The sequence below is a fragment of the Saimiri boliviensis genome, chromosome Y (assembly GCF_048565385.1).
Source record: "Saimiri boliviensis isolate mSaiBol1 chromosome Y, mSaiBol1.pri, whole genome shotgun sequence".
NCBI classification, from domain to species: Eukaryota; Metazoa; Chordata; class Mammalia; order Primates; family Cebidae; genus Saimiri; species Saimiri boliviensis.
Genome location: NC_133471.1, coordinates 9909170 through 9921262, shown reverse-complemented (window position 1 = coordinate 9921262; position 12093 = coordinate 9909170). Strand labels below are relative to the sequence as shown.

General features: G+C 44.8%; 1 non-coding gene across 1 annotated transcript; it reads right to left on the bottom strand.

The window, feature by feature from the left end:
• Nucleotides 1-5834: 5834 nt before the first annotated feature.
• On the bottom strand, nucleotides 5835-5975 carry LOC141583080 (U4 spliceosomal RNA). The gene has a single exon (XR_012515833.1). It is a non-coding gene; the product is annotated as a U4 spliceosomal RNA (small nuclear RNA).
• Between the last annotated feature and the right edge of the window lie 6118 nt (nucleotides 5976-12093).

Here is a 12093-nt window from a genome sequence, read left to right as displayed (position 1 = left end):
TTCAAAATCACTAAGCTAAAGGGAAAAGTCAAGCAGGGAACTGCTTAGGGCAAACCTGCCTCCCATTCTATCCAAAGCCACCCATCTGCTCACGGAGATAAATGCATATCTGATTGCCTCATTTGAAAAGGGTAATCAGCAAACTCAAAAGAATAAAACCATTCATCGTTATCTACCTATGATCTGGAAGCCCCCCGTTTGGCCTTCTCTTCAAGTTTTCTCACCTTTTTGGACTGAACTAATGTACATATTGCACATAATGATTGGTTTCATGTCTCCCTGAAATGTATAAAACCAAGCTGTGCTCATACCACTTGGGGCACATGTTGTCGGGACCTCATGAGGATACATCATGGGTGTGGGGCTCCTCAAACTTGGCAAAATAAACTCCCTAAAAAATCTAAGACCTGTGTCAGATTTTGGAGTTCATACGTGTAATGTAGGATGTTAATGTTTGTACAATACACATTTTTCTATCTACTATTAAAAGTATACTGCCAATTAACCTTAGACTTTCTCAACAAAATAAAAATATCGACGTACAAATAATGTATTTGCATTTAAGTAATGTTGCAAGTTTTAATATGCCTACTTTTTATTTTTTAATATGCCTTTTTTGACTACTTTAACACTGTAAGAAAAATGAGTAACTAAAACATGAATAAAAGTGTTTACAAGGGGTGGTCATATTTCCTCCAGCCTCAGGATTAGGGTTACTTGAAAGGCACCTGCCCATCCCCACCTTTCATCCCAGCTGTCCTGATGGTGGCTCTAAGTATTTCTCCTTTCTCTATATGAAGACCTCACCCCAAAAACAAACCCAAATCTTACAATATTTGTTGTAGGGCACACTATGATGATGAGCAGCCAAAGCCTCAAGCAAGGAATGCTTCTGAAAACAAGCCTTGTAGAATACAATGTGTGAAAGTAAAGCCAGTGTCTGAGTTTCTTCCTCTGCACATGGGGAGCAGGCAGGAAGCTTTTGCCTCACCTTCCTCATGTGGCCTGCAGTCACATCTCCCCAGGTCAGACTTGAGGAGAACAAAACTTTGGTCTTCACTGTGGACACACTACCAGGTGCTCCAAAGCCATAGCCTCTCCTCAGGTGGGTCCTGAGGAGAACAAAGCTCTGCTTCTAATCCTAATGCCATCCCTAGACTTTGACCCTGCTCCTAAATCCTGATCCATACCCTGGTCTATAATTCTGACCCTGACTTTGACCTTGACTTTTATCTTGACCCTGACCATGATCCCACCTTAACCATACTTCCAGCCCTGACCCTGATCCAGACCACAATTCTCATACCCTATTATTATCACTGCAATCTATCTCTAATCTTGCCTTCTAGTGCTAAACAGCTGTACCCAAAAGCACTTTTTGATTATTTAACTTCTTTTCCTTGAATTCTCTAAGGACATCCTAAAGGAGATGTCATGTATTCTGCAGTCCTTCTGAGTGGTATGGCTTCAGATAAGAAGTTCTAATACTTTGCAAGACATAAGAAGTGTGAAGGACAGTAGCACTGGGTTGTCAGGAATGCATGTTGGCATTCACGATAGTAATTGAAGCTGTTCTCCACATATTTTCAGTTCATTTTTTATGAATGCATTCTGAGTGTTCCATCCCACCTGCTTAAATTTTTGCATGGCCACATGACATTGTGTGTGTGTGTGTGTGTGTGTGTGTGTGTGTGTGTGTGTGTGTGTTTGCTGTTGCAGTTGATAAGAGATAATATGTGACCTTTTTCAGGAGAAATCTCCAAGAAACAGAGTTCTATCCAACATCTTTTGTCTTTTCTATAGCAACGAGGACCTTATTGATGGTACCTCCTTTAGCCTCGATTCCTGTGTTAGGACGACACAGCACAGAGCGACCACTCACACATGATGAGATGCAAATAAATGAAGAAGAAGATTTTTGAGCCACTGAAACTTGGAGGTTGTTTGTCACCGTGGTTTAATCTAGACCCACTGACTAATGCAGGGTTGAAGATTGAGTCAGAACTGGGTCTGGACGTGTGAAGTGCACTCCTCCGGGCTAAGTAAAATTCAAGTCTTATTGCAAAGGTAACAGTGAGCACGATGTGTTATTAGCATGCGTGTGGGATACATAAAGTATGTCAAGTGAGAATAATGAGAGACTCAACGTTATAAGACAGTGCTAATTTGTACTGTGGAGAGATTCCAAGTCCTACTTAGCATTTGAGACTGTGATGGCTGAACAAACTCATTAAGAACCCTAAATGAAGCCTTGGGATAAATATTTGAGGGTGTCTAATATACCAATTATTCATCCTAGAATGGGCAGAGTCCTTGACCCCATTCTATGGAGACTTCCAAAAGAAAAAAAGAACTGCATTTCTTCAACAACCCACATCGAGAGACTTTTCTGCACTTCTGAGCTGTGGCTAACATTTCCCACCTTTCATTCTGTCCTCAGTGTTTTGGGGAAACACCTTTAACTCTCTCTGATTCACAGGTTAATAAGTGGCCCTCATAATTCCCTCTAGAAAAAGAAAAGACTAATGGTGAGGGAATCTGAGCTCACAGCAGCAAGCCAGCATGTGTGCTCAGCAGCCACGTGGCTCATCTGCTGGATTACTACATACGATGTTCTTCAATGTTGCTTAAAAATGGGACTCTCTCCTGACTCATAAGGTTTAATTGCTCACCTACTTCTTTTTTCTGCCCTCTTGGGCTTCCAACATGAAAAGAACTCTAGGGTGATACAGGGAGTCAAAGGAGTGCCAACCATATCACAGAAAAATAAAAATCCCTAGGTGGTCAAAGTGTTCACATTAAAGAACTTCCACACAGACTACAGGAAAAGAGGGAGGAATGGAGATGGCAGCATGAGTTTCTAAAATAAAAGCATATGTTTTGAGATCAGTTATATTCTTTCTGACAAAAATTAGAGACAGAAACCAAAGTTTAGCCTGAGGTGACAATTAACTGGGCAATAAGCCAGAGGCCCATGTGGCATACACATATTTAAACATTTATATTAATATAAATGTGAAATTAATATCATATAAATATAAACATATGGGTCTGCAGTAATTTTAAAGGAGATCTCTCAAACGGGGTTGGCTTTTGAAGGTTAGCACTGATGGTCCCGAGAATCCATTTTGGTCCAGAGAGAGAAAGAGAGAAATTTCTTGGGTCCCTTCAGGAAGGCATCTGGCTTTGCCTTGCCTTGTATTCTTGAACTATGCATACAGCAAAAGAAGACAGAATTTCACAGATTTAAGGTGTGAAAAGTCACTGGCTGGTTTAAGAAGCCTGGGATTCTTCTTGGAAAAATAAGTTTGTGGAGATAAAATGAGTTGGAGAAGGTTGTTATTGAAGTGAAGCAGAATTACTTTTAGTAATCTACATATTACCTTCACCCCCACTGCCTTAACTTCTAACCCTAAACACTAACCCCGTGACCCTACTGCTACCCCTACCCCAATCCCTCATCCTACTCTTTAGCCCTGACCCTTGACCCTTGAACCTTGACCCCAACCCCCAAACCACAACACCAACCCTAAACATAACCTCTAACCCTACCACTAACCTTAACCCATTACATCTGCCCAGATTCTCAGCAGAAGCAGGGATCCTTGGGTTCCAGCTGTGCACCACTGCATCTGGCAAAGGACTCCATAGTAGTCCCCAAATAGGCACCTGCACGCATGCCCATTGTGCCAGCCATGCAGTGGAAGCCCTCACTATATTCTCACCTTCAGAACCAGGGCCCAGCACCTGCATCAAGCTACTCAGGGCTGAAGTGAGCTGGGACACCCAAGGTCTTCATAAGACCAAGGCTATCACATGCCTCCTTTCACAGAGTGAGACGCAGACCCAGCAGTATTGCACGGCCCCTCCTTCCCTCCACAGCATCTCAGCAACCTTCCAAATCAGGGACCCTTCCCTGATGACACTGCAAGCACAAATCACTGGACTTTAACACAGTGAGACTACACACATATTCTGTGTAGATGCCCACTTACCCCACTGGGAGAAAGGGTGGTAGAGGGACCCTCATGTTGCCCTGTGGTATACATGCTCTGGTTTATACGAATGCAAGCCATTTATGAGAAACTCAAGCTGAAACACTATTTGTCTCCAACGTTTTTGGGAGAGGATTTACAATGCATGCTCCCTCACAAGCCATCCACAGAGCACAGTGACTACTTTCCTTCTCAAGTCATTCTGAGGGCCTCTGCATCTGTCCTAGAATTGGAAGACTGGTGGAGAAGAACTGGGATGTTCAGGGTTACTGGATACTTGACATTTTAACACACATAGCTCTTGATAGCAGGACTTACAGATGCAAAACTCTAAGGCAAAGTATTGTCTCAACTCATTCACGTTTCAAGGAACTAAAACACTGCCTAGCACAGGGGCACCATCAACCTTATAAATAAATATGCCTCTATATTTTATTCATCTTTGATTGTGGAAGTGATGTGATAAACACAGTGGACTAATGACCTTTGAGGTCTCTTCACAGAATCCTATCTTGTGGACCCCCAGATCTACCAACACAGAGAAGTCAGGCTTTCAGCTTGAGGCACCCCACTGCACCTTCAAAACCAAGTTGTGATTAGCAAAAAAGAATCAGTCAGCCTACTCTCCCTAATGAAAGATTTTCCCTGGAGCCTGACAACTTGGAGGCAACTCTTCCCTCCTCAGGCTTGGTCCCAAGGTACAAGACCACATGCACCAGCAGCGAGAGTCAGCAAGAGATCAGAAGCCAGAAAAGGGCAGGCCGGAAGACAAGGAACCCCTGAAGATCAGGAGAGAGGCCGTCTAGGTTCCACGGAACAGCTACATCAAACTGGAACACGTCCCATTTACAGGAGACTAGAAAACCCCAGCCTTACCTTCACTTGGGGTCGACACCATCTTAGGCCTCAACCCATCTGCACCCAGGCACTCATGAAAACAGCATGTTGCTCCACACAAACTCAAGCTGTTTGCTGGCGCATTCAGGGTTCGAACCAATAATAGAGCCTTGCACCTAATATCCCAGGTAGTAATCCAAGAGTGATATCTGCATGACGCCCCTCCTCCTCCATCCTCCAAGCGATCACCAAGAATACAAGCTCGCCAGACAAGGTAACTCACGCCTGTAACCCCAGTACTTGAGGCAGCTGAGACGTGTGGATCACCTGAGGTCAGGAGTTTGAGACTGGTCTGGCCAACATTGGAAATCTCTGTCTGTATTAGAAATTCAAAAATTAGTCAGGCGTGGTGGCAGGTGCTTGTAATCCCAGCTACTAGGAACGCTGAGGCAGGAGAATCTCTTGAACCTGGGAGGCACAGGTTGCAGTGAGCTGAGATCATGCCATTTCACTACAGCCTGGGCAACAGAGCAAGACTCTTTCTAAAAAAAAAAAAAAAAAAAAAAAAAAAGAAAAAAAGAAAAAGAAAAAAAGAAAAGAAAAGAATTAGTGTAATGTTGTCTCCAGAAGAGGGGTCTAGTCCCTGGCCACAACAACAGGATTTTGTATCTCACACAAAATGGAATTTATGGCAAGTCACACAGCATAATGATGTTAAAATAGTTTATTAGCCACTACTAAGTGACAGACCAAGGAGTCCTCAGAAAGCAAGAGGAGGAACGCACCTGTTATAAAGAAAAAAAAAAAAATTCAGATGGAGTTTTACTCTTGTTGCAATGACAAGATCTCAGCTTACTAAAACCCTGCTTCCTGGGTTTAAGGATTCTCCTGCCTCAACCTTCCAAGTAGGTGGGATTGCAGGTGTGCACCACCATATCCAGCTAATCTTTTTTTGTATTTCTTTTCCATTTTTATTTTTTTATTTACTTTTTAAAAATTCTATCTCTATAGAGATTTTCAAAAATTGCCAATGCTGACTGTATTTTCAGTCATCATGGCAGGGTACTGGGAAAAGTTTTCAATTAGCAATAATCTCACTTCAGATAAATCTCATTGGCTATGATACTGCCACTGTGCAAAGCTATTTTTTTTTTTTAATTTGCAGTAGAGACTGGGTTTCACCACGTTGGCCATGCTGGTGTCCAACTCCTGGCCTCAGTTTACCTGCCCTCCTTGGCCTCCCAAAGTACTGGGATTGCAGGTGTGATTACTTAATGTTTACATTAAAGTTTACATTAATGTAAACATTAAGTAATCACACCTGCAATCCCAGCACATTAACGTACAAACAGAAGTACTTAATATTTGTTTATATAGGTTATTAAGAATAGTGTTGTATCTTATGAAGAATTGTAATCAGTTTGTGTCAGGCTATTAGTATTGCTACTTTTCTTTGTTATTATTGATTTTAACAATAATTTATGAGTGTACTATTATCTTTAAAACTTATTTTTAAATTAAGAATGCTTTTTGCTTAAAGTACTGGTATATTTTTTTAAGTTTTGGGTCTTTATTTAGTTATTAACTTGTTCCTGCAACTATAAATATTTTATAAACAAAAGATATAATTCAGCGGATTTAAACTGTATGTGTGTGTGTGTGTGTGTGTGTGTGTGAGAGAGAGAGAGAGAGAGAGAGAGAGAGAGAGAGAGAGAGAGAAATAGAGATAGAGAGAGAGAGAGAGAGAGAGAGAGAGAGAGAGAGAGAGAGAGAGTCTCACTCTGTCTCCCAGGCTTGAGTGCAGTGGTGTGATCATGGCTGGCTCACTCTGGCCTCAAACTCCTGGGCTCAAGCAATCCTCCAACCTCAGCCTCCTGGGTAGCTGGGACCACAGGCATGAGCCAACATGCCAGCTTATTTTTATATTTTTTTTGTAGACATGAGGATCTCGATATCTTACCAGGCTGGCACTGAACTCCTGATCTCAAGTGATCCTCCAATCTTGGCCTTCCAGAGTGCTGGGATTACACTCGTGAGCCCTGCACCATGCCCAGATTCAGCTTTTTCTACATTCCTATGGTTTTCAATTAATTGTCCCTTCTTCCTTTTTGGAAACACACGAGCTAGTGGGCTCCGTGTCAGTTTGCATTTCCAGAACGATGGCACTGAACACTCTGCGTCCCAACTTCAAGTGGTGCAGAGGGACGGCCACCAGTGGGCGTGCATCCTCTGCCAGCGCTGTGAGTGCGAGCATCCTGCAGTGTCCTCGGCCACCAGGAGAGGGCGTGCGTCCTCTGCCAGCACTGTGAGTCCGAGAGCCCTGCAGTGCCCCCGAGCACCTGCAGAGGGTGCTCTGGTGCAAGGCTGCATAACTACCTAAGGGCCAAGCTCCTCTAACAATCAGAAGCCCAGCTTTACACATGCTTACAACTCCAGATATGACACGTGAAAGGGTCTTGGGTTTACAGTTCTAGAAAATACATGAGAAAGGGTCTTGGTCCATGAAGTAGGTGTGAGGTGGGGGCTTGTACTCATGTCAGTTAAAACGTCTTCCAGAAAGATTCCCCCACGCCATGCCTGCAATCTATAAGGTGGCACCTGGTCGACCAGCCTTTACTTCTATTGAAATACAGTGTAGAAGTCATGGGGGAGGTAACCTTAGATACTTGAGTCTCCTTCCCCACTGGGTCACCTCCTCCCTGCACATGGCCACTCTCCCACCTGGGCTACTTTCCAGTCTCACTCATAATCACTCTGAGCAACGGTGGAAAGAGGACAGCTGTGGAGCCTCTCCTTTGTCCAAGTCACTCTGCTAAGAGACCTGATAACTCGTCTGACTGGACGGTGGATGGCCCTGGGAAGAATACCTCTGCCTCTGTATTTCAGATAAAGACTATGAGGTGGTCAGACACGGTGGCTCACATCTGTAATCCTAGCACTTTGGGAGACCGAGGCAGTGGATCACGAGGTCAGGAGTTCAAGACCGGCCTGACCAAGATGGAGAAACCCCGTCTCTACTAAAAGTACAAAAATTAGCCAAGCGTGGTGGTGAGTACCTATAATCCCAGCTATTCATGAGACTGAGGCAGAAAATTGCTTGAACCCGGTGTCAGGTCTCCATATGTAAACCTGGAACCTGAAAGCCTGAAGTCTTGCTTGCTCCTGATCATCTCCCACTCGCCCCCAACCCCCACGTTCGCCATTGTCCCTGAGCACCCAGCAGAGCTGGCCTGGAAAAGCCCCTCACACAAGCCTGCCATCTCAACTCTTCTTATGAATGTGAATACCCCTCACCCATCCTGTCACCTTAACTGCTCTTCTGCCTCACTCCAGCCACCACTGTAACTGAACTTGTGGTCATGTATACTCCTTGACCCTACCCACCACTGTAACTGATCTTACTCTGTAATTTTCCACTGCCCACCCCAAACCTATAAAACCAACTCCTATCCCACTACCCTTTGCTAATGCCCTTTTTGGCCTTAGCTGACCTGCACTTAAGTGAATAAGCAGCCACGTTTCCCACACAAAGCCTGTCTGGGTGGTATCTTCATTCAAAGCATGAATTTTAAACATTTTGGTATCAAAACCCGGGATGGTGGAATTCCTTCAGTAGACCAAACCCCTGTTTCTACTCTTGTGCTCCCTCCATGAGGAGATCGACCTACCGACCCGGTCATCAGACCAGCCCACACACACACCACCGACTATTTTGGTAAGCAGTCTCACTTTTTTGCTTTCTCATTCTTTTATCTTTTCCTTTCCACTTCTTCCCCCTTTTGGTTTCATCGTTTTTTCACCACAAACACAAGGAAAATCAGGTAAATCAGGTTTTCTCTTGAGGTTCGGGACCCGAGAAACCATATCTAGGTCATGGATCTGGAGACCTAGGTTCTCCAAGGGTTCGGCTATCATGGAGACATTCACCCTAGTCACTTGCCCAGCAGGCTCAGGGCTGATATTGGTGGCAGGTCATACAAGATGTTCTCTTTGACCACTCACCAATGATGAGGTTCAACCCAGGCTCATCGAGAGATGCCTGTTGAGCGGCTGGGTTGTGTGCCTGTTCTTCTTGTCTCTGCTGTCTTTCCAGAATCATTGGCAATTGTCCATCCTCTATCCCTCCGCCCTCTCCGCTGGCCTGTGTTCTAAAGAACCTCAAACCTCTCCAACTGTTCCCTAATCTAAAACCCAAACGTCTCTAAACATTGTGTTCTCTTTACTGAGCCACTGCATGGTCGCAATGTAAGTTAAACCATGGCTCCAATTGGCCAAAAATTTGCACCTTTCACCTCTATTTTATGAAATTAAGACAATTTTCCTCACAGCATGGACAAATGTTCTGAAATTCCCTACGTCCAGGCATTTTTTTTATACACCAATCCCTCCCTAATCTCTACTTCTCTTTGCTTCTGTCTGCCCCTCCTTCTGCATGTTAGCCAGAATCCTCCCTGTCCATCAAACTTCTGACCTTTCTCCTTCCTGCCTGTGAACCAGGTCCTAATCCAGGACCTAACCCCACCCCACAGCCTTCCTCCTCTTCCTATGCCCACAACCTGCCTCTTCGTGCCCCTCCTGTCACCTCCCCACATTGTATATGGCCTGGCTTACAGTTAGTCTTGCAGCTGCCTCCTACAACCCTGCCTGACAATTCCGCTTCCAGAAGTGGCTGGAGCCAAAGGCACAGTTAGGGTGATGTTCCCTCCCTTTATCCAACGTTTCCCACATCGGCCACCGGTTAGATTCTTTTTCATCAGAACCTCGAATACTTCACCCAGTCCTATAATCTCACCTGGAGTGACTTAAATATCACCCTTACTTCGACTTTCACCCCTAAAAATTGCTTAATATACATTTTATCACCCAGTCAACCCCAACATTACAAAAAGGTACAAAAATTAAAATCTGGCCCTCAAACCCCACCAAGGGAATTAGGCAACCTTACCTTCAAGGTGTTCAATAATGGGGAGAAATCTGCCCGGCTGCACATCTCAGAACTGTAGATTCTGCCTCCTCTGTAAGACAAACCACAGCAATGCCACCAGCTGACAGAGACTTCAGAGCACCCAGATTGTAACTCGTCCAGCTGACCCCCAGACCTTGCTTCAAGTGTCAGAAACCTGGCCACTGGGCCAGGGAATGCCCACAGCCCAGGACTCTTCCTGAGCCCTGCCCCATTTGTGAAGGGTCCCCCACGGAAAGTCAACTGTCTGAATCAGGTTGCTGCTCGCAGAGCTCCTGAAGCTCCAACCCTCAGCTTCATAACTAAAGACTAACTCTGCCTGAGCATCTTGGAAGCACCCTGGACCATCACAGATGCCAAACTTCAGGTAACTCTTATGTGGAGGGCAAGTCCATCCCCTTCTTAATCAGCACGGAGGCACCCACCCGATACTGACTTCTTTTCAAGGACCTGTGTCCTTGGCCGTCATGCTCTTGTGGGAATTGACGGCCAGGCCTCCAGGCCTCTCAAAACTGCCCTCGTCTGGTGTCAATCAGTCCAGCACTCCCTTCCACGTTCTTTCCTGATCATCCCCACCTGCCCAGTTCCCCTGTTAAGCTGGGATATCCTAGGGAAATTGTCTGTCTCCTTGACTGTTCATGGGCTACAGCCACACCTCATTGCCGCCCTCATCCCCAAACCCGTACCTCCCTCAATAGCTCTCCTTACATCCCCCAACCTTAAGCTTAGGGTGTAAAACACCACCTTCCAATTCGTTGCAACAAGTCACTCACCCCTCCTCAACCCCTTAGAACCTAACCACCCTTACCCTTCCCAGCCCCATACCCCATCCCACAACTGCCTTTAAAAGTAAAGCTTGTTATCACCTGTATATTGAAACATGGCCTTTTAATTCACCCTACTGCTTCTTCGGCATCTATACTCAAAGGGAAATCCCATTCTGAAGCCCAAATTTCTTCCCATCTGTTATAATCCTTCGCCAGCATACATGTGCTTTCCCTGTCAACCACATCCAGTAAATTTCCCAAACCCCAACCCCCTCCACCAAACAACAGCTTATCTCCTGCCTAGGTATGGTTGCTACTTCAGCTCAGGAAACCAGGTTTTGCTATTCTAACTAAGCCATTGTATAAACTCAGTAAAGAAAACGTATCCAACTCTGTTAATTCTAAATCCTTTCCTCACTCCTCCTTTTGCTCCTTAAAAAAACAGCTCTAAAAGCAGCTCCTTTCCTAGCTCTAGCTAACCTGTCTCAATACTTTTTCATTCTATGCTTCTAAAGTCCAGGGCTGTGCAGTCAGGATTCTCATATAGGAGCCAGGCCCATGGCTTGCAGCCTTTTTATCCAAACAATGTAACCTCATAGCCCTGGGCAGGCCCTCATGACAACTTGGCAGCAGCAGCTGATGCACTGATACTCTTAGAATCCATCAAAATCACAGGCTCCACCCCACTTACCCTTTAGCTCTCACTGTCTCCAAAGTTTTTTCTTTACACCTCACACACTTACCTTCAGCCCCTCGCCTTCTCCAGCTTTAAGCAATCGCCCCTACTGCTTATATCACACCTGAAAAAGTCTGTTTCTGTTATTCCTAACTCTGCCCAAATTCACTGCACTCATTTACTTTTACATGCCCTGCTTTTCTTTAAGTTGCCGGTTTACACATTTCCTCCAGGCAGTTACAGCTGACATTTCACTCTTCATCTGGCTCCTGTTCTCTGCTCAAAAACAATCTTGTTAATGAAAGTGAGTGGTTGCTTAAAGATACTGCATGCTTCCTCACACACCATAAAAACAAAAGCTCTCCCTCTACACAGTTACCCCATCAAGCCCTGTAATGGCAGCAGCCCTTGCTGGTTCCCTTGTCTTTCGGGTCCAAAGCTCCAGAAAAAAAATGTTGTCTTTATATAAAGCAGCCTGGCCTCATATATAATGCCATCAATAAATTAAGAGAACCCAAAACACATGAATCAGGCAAATGGTTATTCTGGATCTGGCTGGATGAGCTAGATGCTGTCTAACTGGAGTCACAGCTCCTCCCAATCCTTACTCATTTAAACTCATCTTTCTTCTTCTCCTGTTCTGACCCTATATCTTCTGTTTGGTCTCCCAATTCATACAAAACCATATCCAGGCCATCACAAGTCAGCAGATGCTGCTCTGGATGACCCATAGTACTGCACAGTGCCTCTAAGTACCGCTTTAGCTTAAGCATTTGTAAGGCAGAACCTATAGTCCAGACCTTCCTTATTAGCACACGTGTCCTGTTCTGATTTCCACCCTGTCTTCCTCACTCA